A 14,451-nucleotide genomic window follows, 5' to 3' on the forward strand; every position below is an offset into this window, starting at 1 on the left:
GGTGAGGGTCAGAGCAAGAGAGATATTTAGGAGGAGTGAGAAAGAGAGAGAAAGAGAGAGAGGAAGAGGAGGAGGAGGAGGAGGAGGAGGAGTGGGAGAAAGAGAGAGAGTGAGAGGAAGAGGAGGAGTGGGAGAGAGAGAGAAAGAGAGAGAGAGGAAGAGGAGGAGTGGGAGAGAGAGAGAGAGAGGAAGAGGAGGAGTGGGAGAAAGAGGAAGAGAGAGAGAGGAAGAGGAGGAGTGGGAGAGAGAGAGAGAGGAAGAGGAGGAGTGGGAGAAAGAGAAAGAGAAAGAGAGGAGGAGGAGTGGGAGAGAGAGAGAAAGAGAAAGAGAGAGAGAGAAAGAGAGAGATGAGGATGAGGAGTGGGAGAAAGAGAAAGAGAGGAGGAGGAGGAGTGGGAGAGAGAGAGAAAGAAAGAGAGAGAGAGAAAGAGAGAGAGAGGAGGATGAGGAGTGGGAGAGAGAGAGAAAGAGAGAGAGAGGAGGAAGAGGAGTGGGAGAAAGAGAGAGAGAGAGAGCGGAAGAGGAGGAGTGGGAGAAAGAGAGAGAGAGAGAGAGGAAGAGGAGGAGTGGGAGAAAGAGAGAGAGAGGAAGAGGAGGAGGAGGAGTGGGAGAGAGAGAGAAAGAGAAAGAGAGAGAGAGAGAAAGAGAGAGATGAGGATGAGGAGTGGGAGAAAGAGAAAGAGAGGAGGAGGAGGAGTGGGAGAGAGAGAGAAAGAAAGAGAGAGAGAGAAAGAGAGAGAGAGGAGGATGAGGAGTGGGAGAGAGAGAGAAAGAGAGAGAGAGGAGGAAGAGGAGTGGGAGAAAGAGAGAGAGAGAGAGAGGAAGAGGAGGAGTGGGAGAAAGAGAGAGAGAGGAAGAGGAGGAGGAGGAGTGGGAGAGAGAGAGAAAGAGAGAGAGGAAGAGGAGGAGTGGGAGAGAGAAAGCAATGACAAAAAATGAGAGACAAGAGTGAGAAAGAGGAGAGAAATAGAAGGGAGAATGGAGGAAAGAGAAAGAAAAGGGGAAACAGAGAGAATAGAGAGGGAGAATGACAGAGAGATATGGAGAAAGGGATCTGGTGAAAAGAGAGAGGAGAGAAAGGGAGAGGGAGAGAGAGTGAGAAGGAGCGAGTAAGGAGATTAAAAAAAACAATGGTGTTGAAGAAAGCACCGCAGCTGATGAGGGAGAGACACTGGTGTCCAAGGATGCTAATTCATGGTTGCCATGACAATAGCTATCCATCGTGGAACCAGTGTGGAGGCTAAACCCAGCAATGTCATCACAGGGTCACTGCGTGTGTGAATATATGCAAAATAAAAATCCTATTGAGGTCTCATCCTCATTGATCAGATTGGGGTGATGAAGCATCTTCCCACAATGTTCCAGCACTGAAGGAATTACACTAACTGGCCACAGGGGGTGCCATCACTAACCGTTTACTAGACAGGTTCATTTTTATTTTTTAAAGGATTCTTTTGGGCTTTTTATTACTTAATTTAGAGATAGGCCAGTGGAGAGAGTCAGAAATCGGGCAGAGCGAGAGTGGGCAATGACATGCTGGAAAAGAGCAACAGATCAGATTCAAACCTGGGCCGCCCGCTTCTGGGGATTATGGCCTCCATACATGAGGCCATGCACTAACCACTATGCTACCTCTGCCCCAACAGGTACATTTTAAGTGTCTGGCTTACATCTATATCAGTATTACTTCAACTACCTGAACGCATTTATCACATTTCTCTAATACAACTAATAAACTAATCATTTTAATTTGGACAATGAGCTGACTTTGATCAGAAAAGGATATTCTCTCTCTCACTTGCTTATTTCTTCTATAGCCTCTCTGTTGTTCATGAAACACAAATACAAAGATGTTGTTGTTGTTGTTATTGTTGTTGTGCATTTCCTGATTAGAAGTCAAAATGTTTGCAAATTAAACTTGTCCATAGCTCTGCATGTCTGCTGTTATGGCCTCTCATAAACAAAGTGTTCTACTGAGAAGGGCATGTTTCAATTATTATTTGGGCTGTCACAGTTCCCCGAGTCCTTGATTCAGAATGTACTGTGAATTAAAGAGATATAATAATCCCCCAACATTAAAGTTAAAATGCAAATAAAAAAGCCAGATTTTTGGTTTAAAGGAAGAATGTGCAACTTTGATCAGTAAACTTAGGTCTGGGAATCTTTGGGTGTCTCACGATTCGATTCAGAATCGATTTTCGATCCAAAACGATTCTGGATTCATGATTCAAAGTCTTTTTATGAATTAGTCGATACTTCAGGATCTACTCCAGTCATCTGTGAGACTGGCTGAATTTCTTGTTGCTCTATTTGGCATTCTACCTAGTTAAAGAGCTAGCCTTAGCATTTACCAGGGAGTGACTGATAAGCCAAAAAAATAACATTTTAATAAAAAATAATAATCGATTTTTGGAAATTATGAATCGATTTTAAATCTTAGAAGAGAAGAATCTCGATTTCTAAATAAATCTATTTTATTGCCCACCTCTAGTTATGCAGTACAGTATGTCATTCTTCTTTTCTCTAGTCCCTCACTCAAACACATTTTATACGCATTTAGCTGGCCGGCCACCCCGTCCACGTGAAGACGATGTAAATACAGCTCAGACAGCGGAACTCGCCAGCACACTCACTGTAGACAGTCATGACTCAGAGAGATATACTGGATTTCTACTATATTTATGTTTAAAATGTCACACATTCAAGGATACAATAAATGTAGAAATCCATTAATAAAATTAGAACGTAAAATATGTCAACGACAGAACACAGACAGTCGTGATAGGGCGGTACAAGTTAACTGCAGATTCAAAGATGTTAAGCAGAATGAGGCCAGGTGCACATATGATTGATTGATTGATTTAATTTATTTTCGTTTCATGCACACAAAGTGCCCAACACTCATGGGCTTATAAGACACCAAAGAATTCAGTTGCAGTGGTTCATATTTACAAATCATAACATTACAAAGTTGCCGGCTCCTGTCGGCTTTACAAACAAAATCTGCTATAACAAAGGTTCCTTTTTTAAAACACAACTCAAGTTTTTCATAATCGTCTAGCCAAAAGAAATCAACATAAATTGAAGACATTTTTTTAAAAAGAACATCCCTGATGTCAGCGTACATCGGGCAGTAAAACAAAAAGTGAATCTCGTTTTCAATTTCTCCTAACTCACACAACAAACAAACTCAGTCTTCCTTCCTATACATGCTTCTCAGTTATGGCTGAAAGCATGGCCTCTTTTCTGTTCATCAAAAGCCCTGAGCATTGTAAACACATATTCTTGTTAAGAGTTTCTAAGGCATAAGCCCTGCTGCATACTAGTCTCCCTAACCATGCAAACAGCTCAGTAGTAATGTTGTCTTTTTCAGAATAAGGGCCAACACTGGGAGTCTTTTTAATAAACAGACATTAATGTTGCATTATGGAGTCTCACAGGGGTAAAATGTTGCCACACCGGTGACTTCAGGGAAGCAGAAAGTTTTTCCACTTCAATTGGACTTGTTTCTGTTGTTTCCCCTTTATCTCCGACTCCAGCTGTGAACATGAGCTTACCAGCTGGTAAGCTACACTGTGTCATCTTTGAAGTTGTATTCTCCTTTTCTTTGGATGTGCATAAACAGGCAGTGATATGTAATGGAAGAAACACTGATCCTACTTTGGATTTAAATGGTTAATACACACTCAGAGTTTGGGCTGAAGTGCATCTACTCTGGGATTTCAACTGATTAGCAAGTTTAGCTAATAGGTTATTAGGCATACTCAAGAAGCAGCCATGACACCTTTTGTGACAGATTTGAAGCAGAGGACTGCTCTCCAGTAGGCCATGAACATGACCGTCCAGAGCCATGTCAGTTTGAACCGTAAACACAGGCAGCGGGTGCTTAGACAGCTGATGTCGAGGATAGGGAGGGGCAGGGGAGGATGGGGGGACATCTCTGAACAGTTTGATAAAAAAAATCTGGCATTACATACGTCACCTGCCTCTAGATCAGCCAATAGAAAAATGATCAGTAACTGCTTTTCAACCTGTAGAGGGCAGCCGCTGTGCATATTTCTACCACAATATAGAGAATATAAATACTCTGTACTCAAATGTCAAGATTTGGATCCAATATTGATCAACAACAACACTTAATACACATTCACATGCACAGTTTCCAGATGAAAAAAAGTGGTCCAGAGTTTAGTTACTCTGTAAATGTTGAGATTGAATGCTTCTTTTGATCAACATTCAGTTACCACTTAGCATTATACAACAATACTTGTTTTGTTTGTTTGTTTTTTTGGTACATTGTTATGTCTGCTCCATGTCTGTCCTGCATGATATACATGTTTTATATTAACCAAATGCTGCTTTATGTGTATCCTGCATGGTTTATGTATTTTGTCCTGTGGCTGCTTATACCTGTCTGCTTAATTACTGTCATGATATTTCTATTTTTGTAGCTTTTAGCGATGTTTGATTTTGGTTTTTTTAGGGAGCCTTTTCTAAAATCTGGCCAGGGACAACAGATGAAAATGAGCCTTTTGGCTAACTCTGGAATATTTACAGAAATGTTTATTAATATGCAATGTCCCTGTAAAATAAAATAAAAATTTAAAAAAATAAACAAGCTTTGAGCTTTGCAAAAACCTGGCTTATGGTTGATATATTTTTGTGAATATCGCCCATTGTTTTTGTTCTTCTATATTTAACGTGCACTCGGGTCCTTATGTAATTGATCCATTTCTTCTAACCCACAGACCTGTCACGTTGTTTTAGAAATAATACTACCTGAACTCACAATCCAAGTGCTACACATTTCAAGTTTCTTCCTCTTCTCATTTTGGCTGAGTGTAGGCGGCTTCTAATGGATTAGAGGTTAATTATTGTTCATTTGTCTTCACTTTTATTTTCATTAAAAAATGGTTTCATTTCTCTTTTGTTGATCATCTTTCTGGTGTGTGTGTGTGTGTGTGTGTGTGTGTGTGTGTGTGTGTGTGTGTGTGTGTGTGTGTGTGTGTGTGTGTGTGTGTGTGTGTGTGTGTGTGTGTGTGTGTGAATATAGAATGTCTAAATGTGAAAAATGCACCTTTGTTGAACTCGGATCTCGACGGATCACTATCCCTAATACCCGCATACCATTCCCTCTGGCTTATCTGTGTGATCCCGTGTTTCCACTGCAAAATGACAGAGCTTGTTAAAAGTGTTCTGTGACCACACGGCCACTAAGAAGTCAAAGCCGATTGTTGCAGAGCCCGGCTGTGCTTGAGCTGGGCTGACACAGCAGGGGGCTGGGGGGCTGGGGTTAGAGGAGTGTTCACACTGCCATTTTCCCTTCTTCTTTCTCTATGTCCCTGATGGGGAATAATTGGCCCCAGATGTAATGATGGTGTAGTCGTGGCTGGTGGCATTTCCCTGGTAATTGGTGGCATTTCTTGCTGAACAGCCTCCAAGTCCAGCAACATGTAATCAATCCCTTCAATCAAGGATTACAAAGATTTCCAAGTGAAGTTGATATGAAATGTATGTAAGTGAAACTTAATTGAGTAAAAATAAAGTATATTTTTCTCCTCCTGTCAGATGCTACAGTGCTATGTTGTGTATGTCCCTGCTCTCTGAGTGATGCTCCATCTCTCCATTTGTCAACACATTGACACACAAACATACACACTCACACACAAAACTCTTCATCTTCATGTTGCAGGAAAAGAGCAGCTCAATAGCACAGCTGCTATGATATCACATTAGCAGACCTGCTATCATCTCTTCACTGTCAAAAAGAGGCCAGCTGTATGTGTGTGTGTGTGTGTGTGTGTGTGTGTGTGTGTGTGTGTGTGTGTGTTTTTCATCAATGCGCACACATCTTAAATTAAATACTTCCTGACCTTTTCTCAGAGAAACAGTGTAAATTTAAATTCTACATTTACCAGTAATGAAAGCAAAGATTAAGGCTTTGGTGACCTGAGATCAAGGAATTAAGTGCTATGGTCAAATTGTTTTCTTTTCCATGAGATTGGAAGATCTATTATTTTACTTTATGATGGCGTTTCATTTGGGTTTGTAATGGATCTGCTCTGAATTTCTTTCTGCTTTTTCTTTGAGTTTTGTTTCTGCCAGTGAGCAAGTCCATAGCATCACACACAAAACCACTCTGTTGGTTTTTAATTATCCTATCTCACTTATTTCTTAATTAGAAATGATCCAAAGCAGCTGATGAATGTGTTCACTTTCCGTCGGGCTATTTCAAAGAGGTACACGTGAAATCTACAATTGCCGATAGAAGCTGCATCTTAAGATGCGATTTATATTTATCTTCCAGCTCCCCTTCCAGCTCCCTCTGACACGAGCAGTGACCCAGGTGTTTGTATGCCAAGTGTAAAACGCCCTGAGCTGTCCCCACAGTGAGGCTGCATTAAAGCCTGTGAACATGCACACACACACACACCCCTGCACACGCACACACACTTACACACACACGCACCAACGACCAAACAAGTCTTAATCCACACATGCAGGCTGGCGTCAGGCCTAAAAATAACCCTGCGCTCCCACAGGTTCAGCTCCTCTCATTACTTGACAAGGGAAAACTGTCGTATCCAAGACAACCATGAGCAGCTCTTTGCCTTTTTCCCCGGCGCTTCGCCATGGCAACAAGGGAAAATGCGTAAAATAATAATAAGTTGGAGCTAAAATTGGGTCTATTAAAAAGGTCTGAGCTTCATGTCAATACAGAGCTGCTCTTTTTCTGAGGGGTCAGAAATGTTGTTTTTCATCTTTATATAAATGTTTTTTTATTTGTTCCTCTAAAAAAATGTAAACTAATAGTATAATTGAAGTCAAACCCACAAGTTAAAATTAAACACACAAGTGGTGATTTTACAAAGGAATATATTTCTTAAATACCTCTGAAGTAACAATGTGTTATATGATATCTCCTGCTCGCTTACAAAACAGCGACTAAAACGTCTCCTCCTTACTTTAACTCTCTCATCCAGGTCTACACTCCCTCCCCCCCACTACGCTCTGCCAATAAAAGGTGTCTGATCCAACCTTCACAACAGGGTCCTAAGTCTCTGACTAGACTCTTCTCCTCTGTTGCCCCCCGGTGGTGGAATGAACTTCCAAACTCCATGTGATCTGCAGAGTCCCTCTGCACCTTTAAGAAAAAGCTAAAGACCCAGCTCTTTCATGAATACCTACTAACTTAATGATGCTGGTCTCCATATTATTGATGATGATGATGGTAGTGACGATGGTTTTTGTTTGATAACGACGACTTATAAGATGGTTTCTATACTGATTAGAGCTCTCAAGAACTGCCCTCAATGTTGTGCTTTGCCTCTGGTCACTTCCTGTCAGCACCTGTGTGTCCAATCAGACTCAAAGCTGATCGTTTGCTCTTACTGACATTGTTCCCTTTTTTTCTAGATCATTACTTGTGTTGTACTTACTCTCTGATGTACGTCGCTTTGGATAAAAGAGTCTGCTAAGTGAATTGTAGAATCTGCTTAAAGTAGGATTAAATAACCTTTGAAAACGGGTAAAGATGAGGCTCTTTTAAAGGAAGAAACACAATCCTGTCAGGATTTACACTATTCTTACTTGAGAGTCTCACTTCATGAAGAGTTTGTTTTGTATGTCTGCCCTGGAGAGTCTTCTCGAGAGCACCAGCATGTTTATGATGTCAAACTAAAAGATACTAAACTCTTTCTCAACAGACACTATTAAAGGAGTCCATTCAATCTCACCTCTGGGGTTCACATCAACACCAAGATGAAAACAAAATGCATGGAGGTCTTTTGAAGGAGAGGATTAATTAAAGTGCAGTTTGGTTGAATGATGAGGAGAATAAGAGGTGTGTCATGTTGCCTGCATGGACTATGTGCTACTACTAAAGTAAGGACGTGCAGATTGGGCACAATTTGAGCGAAACCCCCTGTGAGTTTTTAACTGAAATTAATACTGATGCCTCTATATGGCGTTCAAAAGCAGATTAGATCATCAGTGAGACGATTACTTTTATGTAGGTATTTCATATGCCTGTCCCCTGCTGCAGGGTAGTCTAAGATGAGGTGATGAACACTGTGCCACCAAAACAGCCTTTTGAAAATGATTTCAACTGAGTTGCATTTTAGACAATTAAAATAAACAGTAATGTGATTAAATGTGTCACTTAACACAACTTATCTAAAGGACAAGATTGGCAAAGAGACAAACTTCATCCACACAGGGGAACTTAAATTGACATAACATGAAAGTTCCTCCCAGGAGCTTTAACGTGCGGTTTTCTTCACTAACCATTACCTTAAGCCTGGCTCTCACTGTGCAATTTCCCCCCGATTGTATAAAAGTCGGGGTGGCATGTGAGCTCACACTGTATGACTGAATCATTTACGACGCCCGACCAGACCTTGAGATTGACGTGCTCACACTGTACGACCTGATTGTCGGGCACGGCCGGAGAGCTCTCACTGTACGAGTGAAATCGAGACGGAGCGTTGACAGTTGTTAATAAAGTTTCATTTGAAAAAAACAAAGGACGGCAGTTGGTGAAAGAGAAGGAAGTGGAAGTTGTTGTAGGATATAGAAAAGTTAATACAATCGTATCAAGTATCATCATGTTTCAGAAAAGTGCTGCACTGATGATCTGTACAGAAAAGTAAAAAAAAAAACACCCCGGGTTGCGTCCTGCCGCTGGTCACCATGACTACAGTCCTCCCTTGTCTCTTGTGATTATATTGTAATCACACCGGACCCTTTCATGACATAAACGTCAAGATTTTAAATTCTATATATCAAACATGTTTGAAATAAATCAGGGTGTCCCCGACGATCGCCGGGCAGATCGGGGACGTTAAGATTGGATCTTTGTACCGCTCACACTACAAGATAATCTGAACAGAGAATCGGGTCGGGAGACACCCTGAGATTGTCGGGAAGGAAGAATCGGAGCTCAAATCGGCCCGATTATCCTGCAGTGTGAGCCAGGCTTAACAGACTGTGGACTCCGTAGTCACTACAATTATATGATTGAATCAGAGATTCTCACAAGGTTAGAAATCACATTTTAAGTTCATCTTCTCCTTTGTTACAGAAAAACTAATTCCTTTAACTCTTCCTCCAAAACAGCATTATGACACAACACTTTCCATTTTTAACAGATACCACCTGATGCTTTCTTTTCCCTCAGCTGATGGGGTCTGTAATTAGCGTAATAAGAATTAAATGTCACCTACATACCACTGAGAGGCTAAAGAACTCGGGTGAGCACTGAGAGCCAACCGCAGGGGTCCTATGCGATCACCCCCCTGCTGGGATTTCATTAACGATGTCCACTTTTCTTAAGGAGCAGCTATAATGGTATAACCAAAGCATATGTCACTGTAGCTAGATGAGCGTATTACCCACAGACAGCAATCCTTGTTGCCAAACTCCAGATTCTAAATTATGTAAACAAGTGTGTTAAGTTGTAATGCAGCCACAGAGATCAGACATCAGAGTGTTATCGATCGTGTTATTCAAGAATTGCATAACGGTGAGTGTTTTTTATTAAAATGGCATTAGATGAGAAAAAGTGTCACCAAACACCAGGAGTCTATCTTAACACATTCTAACTAATGATGTGTAAAGACAAAATCTGGAAAGCAATGAAGGCTCTTTCCTCTGATGACAGTACAGTGTAAATTGTACTGATGATTGAACTGCATTACAGGATCAGTAAGGTCTGTATCTTTTTGAAAATCTCCAACGACTTGAAATCATTTTCTCATCTTTATGAAAGAGGCAGGCATGTCACATGAACATGTCTGAATAATAACCAGGCCAACAGTTTAATGTCCTCATCTATTACAGTTGTAGCTCAGCTCCCTTTGAGTGTAGCTGTTCAAAGAACCAATCGTACCTCTTTTAAAATATCTAAGTTATTGTAGGGCTGGGCGATATGACACAATAATATTTTTCACATCAGTTGATACCATAGTTATTTTAATAAATGTCAAATCGTTATTTCTTTCAAATTTAAAGGCAGGTTTTTGCTCCTGAGTGAAAGTTGAAGAAACCAGATGGTTAATACTTAATATTCTTTATTGTCAGAACATGACCAACTACACTTGAAGGTAAACATTTCACCATCATGAGCTCAGTGCACGCTGCTGGAAAACGCTGATAATGGCCCAGTGCTTGCTAAGGGTCCACTAACACTTGTTTGGGACGTTTGGTCATTTCTTGCTTTCAGTGTGATATAACGGGTGACACTGTTTGAAATGGTGGAAAAGGTTTGTGGTGTTGCCCGTCTCAGCTGTCATTTCTTCTGCACAGTTTACAGAGCACGCTTCTCTGTTTTTTGTTGGACTGTAGATAGCCAAAAAATCTCCAAACTACTGAAGTTGAGTGGCCTTTCATGTCATGATGTTTTCTACATGCTTTCTACATCAATGCAATTTACAGTGAAAGATGAGCACAAGTTTTGCAGGTATTTGAAATAACTGAACTTCCAACCTGATGTTGACAGTGTGTGAAGACTGGGTATCATCAAAGTGATTACAATTCATCCTATGGTGACCAAGAATGTCTGTACAACACGTTGTGCTAACAAGAGTATTGAGATTGTTGACTTAATGCATCAACATTTTGATTTTGGGTCAGAATTCATGACATGAAGTGAGAAGGCTTTTTCCTCAGAACATGTATTTCTAAACATAACTTCATTGCATAATGTAAATATCACATTTCCCTATTAAAATAGAATGTAGTTTTCATTTAAAGGCTTTATATGTGATTTTTTGATCCAGCAGATATCGCCCTTGAGCACCAGCATGAAACCAAAACAACTTGCGCTGCATTGTTGTGTTAGCATGCTAATGCTAGTGATCTTTATTATGCTCGTATCTTCACACTGCATGTAAATTTACCTGAAATGAGCGTGATCTAGAAACACAGTTAAGCAGTGAGTACAGTATGTTATTCTTCTTTTCTCTAGTCCCTCAATTAAACAACTTTTATACATGAGGGGAGGAGTCAGCCGGCCGTCCGGGCGATGTAAACAAACTGAAGATAGGACTCTGAAAACTCTGAAAACATCACAGACAGTGGGACTCGGGTGTTACACCCATTGTAGACAGTCATGACTCACAGAGTTATTTTCAGAGGATATACTTGATTTATATTATATTTAAGTGTGAAAAATCACATATTAAGCCTTTAAATGCTTCATCCTTTATAAATGGAGATCTGAGCCTGGATGGAAGAGGTGGCAGGTGGCAGAGTAAATAAGCATTTCACTAACACCACACAGGTTAAAAGATGGTGGAGCGATATGCGATTCTGCAGATTAATGTCACTGTGGAATCGAGCGTGGCTGGGTTATACTTCTCTCTCTGCCAGCTACAGTTGAGCACACATACTCTATGATAAGGTAATTAACTCAGAGTGTCAAAGTAGCCGAACTGTACAGTGCCATGGTGACGTGTTCTTAGAGTGTTTTGTATGTCAAATTAAATAACCAGGTTGCCCTCCGAGTTTTTTTATTTAAAAAGATCGGTGTGAAGTTCAGGGATCACAACAGGAAGAGCTCCTTGATTTTTTTCTGAATGTGTGAAAAAAATAAAAGAATTTGTTTGAATTCAATGTCAAGTGTGCAAGACTCTGAGGTTTAGCATGTCATGGTCACTGATTCACACTGCTGGCTTTTTGTTCTGATTTGATCCTATTGAATGTCAAAATGTACTTAAATCTTTCTGATAAAATAAAGTGTAAAGGACTTTTTTTTATTTAACAGACCAGCTTTAAGTTAAAGTTTTAAAACATTTTATTGCTGAAACATTGATGATGTTTCCATTTAGGTATAGAACAGAACCTGCCGATCTTGTAGTACATCCCAAACACGGTCCAAAGCAGGGAGATTTATTGTGAAATATTTTCTTTCAAAACACACAGTGAATTTGTTCTAATCCAGTCAAAGCCCCTGAATTAGATCTACTGTTAATGCATCTTTCATATGAAATCCAACTGTTGGATTTTTCAAGAGATGGGACCGATCCGATCTTATATGGGTATCAGGTCCAATATTGACGTAATTTACGAATCAGACATCTGACTCACAGTGCTAATCAACGTCACAGATCACAAAAAAATAGTTGGAAGTCGGGCACCTAATTCTTTTCCGAGTTTCCGAGTTGTTGTTCAGACTTTTACAACTCAGAAACTCGCTTTTCCGATGTGTCCGACACCACATGAATGCACAAACAGGAGTGATGTCTACTGGGAAAACGCAGGGGGCGGTCATTACATTTAAAGAGACACACACACACCAAAACGGAGCGTTCTGAGAGAGCTGGTTTATACAGGGTCACAAACCTCCTCTGGTGCTTGATTCATGTTATATTTTGACCAAAGCACAGCACAGATGTTTCATTTAGACCACAGGGGACTGTTTGAAAAGGAGGAGAAGAGGGATAATATGTCCACTTTAACAGATCATTATAAAGACTGTTGGTTTATATATTAATAAGTCGTTAAAAGTGACTCAATAGATTTCGTACCAATTAAATAAGCCTCTAATTGCCGTCTTTGCAGTGGCTTGTTGTTGAGATCTGAAGTGGTTGTTCTGTAGTTTAATGCTTCCTGATTAGTGAAACATAAATACTAAATCTCTTACAAAGACTTAAAATGCAATTAATCCTTTCTTTCTGGCAAAGATAAATGTATTACTTCTTCTAAAGTAAGCAAAGCACGTTTCCAATAGGCAGAGAAGATAATAGGTAATAGTTGTGTTAACAAATTGATGAGCTTATGCTGAACGTGGCTTAAACTGATGGTACAAACAGATGATCTATCAATATGTACACATTAGGTCCTCCGATTTCTCCTTTAAGTGATTGTGTTTTGATCTGGGCTGGATTTTAAAAGTCTCACTTTGAGGCACAGTGATACTTCGTTGCCACCATTGGAAGCAAAGTAAGACATAAGAAACAAAGTATAGAGCCGGACATATAACAGGAGAGCACATTATGTCAATTCTAAAACACTGACGACAGTGTCTATTAATTTCTGGGAGAATTAGGTAGCATTCTCCTTATTTATCAACCTATATCCTATGAGGGACAAAAAATGACTAAAGTATAAATAAATAAATAAATAAATACTGGGAGAAATGCATACAATAATGTATAAATAAATAAATAAATGCATCAATAAATATATATATATAAATAAATGCAAGTGTATTTATTACTTATTTATTGATGTATTGTTTTCAGCATTTATATATTTATTTATATATTTATTGATGCATTTATTTAATTAATGATTTATTTATACATTATTGTATGCATTTCTCCCAACATTTATTTACTTATTAATTTATTTATACTTTAGTCATTTTTTGTCCCTCATAATATCCTGCACGTCAGACACTTTTTTGCACCTACACCTACCTCTATTGGTCCGCACGCGCTCAAACGTCTTTTTGTTGTGCGCATGCGCATCGGCTATGAACAGGTGCATGACGTCTGTCCAGTAGTTGTTATTAACATAACAGTGCACTGTTTTTTTTTAGAATTATTTCCCCCTCTCTCAAATTCAATACACACCACAGCACACAGTGTGAAGGAGCTAGGCTGTTTTCAGCTGTTCACATCGTACAGGTGCAAATAGCCCAAGGTTAATTAGGCTATCTTAAAAAATGCTCGTGGGTACTGATTGAGGTTGATATGACGTCAGAAGGCACGCGTTATTAAAGACTAGAAAATGCGTGTCAAGCGACATTGATCAGGGCAGTTAGACTTTATCTCCATAGAGACCTGATAAATTCACAGGACACAAGAAAAAACATGATACTACTGTGTGTGTGCATAAACATCCACCTGGCGAGAGGCGAAGGTGGACTATGGTCTATCTCTGATATGCCTTTTCTTGAGAAACCCCGTTAATGTCATTCATCGAACTACACTGAAAACCATTTTTATCTTGTGGTTAAATATCCTACAACCAAAGGTCGAAGCACTCACCTGTCCGGTCACCTTTATCTGGATGTCTTCTCGGTGTGAGAAAGCAGAAAATATGTTTGTGAGATATCTCCAGCGGGTCTTTCTCCTGGTTGTTGAAGCACAGCAGGTCTGGTTTTTAATCTGTGCAGGCACTTTCACTACACCGACGGCAACCCACACAAGCTGCTATCTTTAACGAGACCTCACCTTAAACGGCTCGCCTGCTCTCACAAATAGCTCCATCGATTAAAAGCCAATTGGCCGATCTGTTACGCGCTTATCCGGTCTCCCTAAGGATTACCGGGAGGGTTATTGTGATGACAATAGCGTCTCTCGATGTAGTACCCCGGTTTGAAGTTGAAGCGTGTCCGCTACCGTCGACATAAACCTCCCTGACAAGAGCAGCAGTTACAGACACTCACTAAACCAAGCCTGATGGTGATATAGTGACATCTAGTGGCAGCAGAGGGGAATGCAG

At 40.1% G+C, this 14,451-nt stretch overlaps 1 protein-coding gene across 1 annotated transcript in view; it reads right to left on the reverse strand.

Moving 5' to 3' along the window:
* mpp2b (MAGUK p55 scaffold protein 2b) overlaps positions 1-14,371 on the reverse strand; it is a 53,862-nt gene extending 39,491 nt beyond the window's left edge. Inside the window, exon 1 of the mRNA XM_061028015.1 lies at positions 13,995-14,371. The gene's annotated coding sequence lies outside the window, so the exon portion shown is untranslated. The remainder of the gene's footprint in view (positions 1-13,994) is intronic.
* Between the last annotated feature and the right edge of the window lie 80 nt (positions 14,372-14,451).

The sequence above is a fragment of the Labrus mixtus genome, chromosome 21 (genome assembly GCF_963584025.1).
Source record: "Labrus mixtus chromosome 21, fLabMix1.1, whole genome shotgun sequence".
Taxonomy (NCBI): domain Eukaryota; kingdom Metazoa; phylum Chordata; class Actinopteri; order Labriformes; family Labridae; genus Labrus; species Labrus mixtus.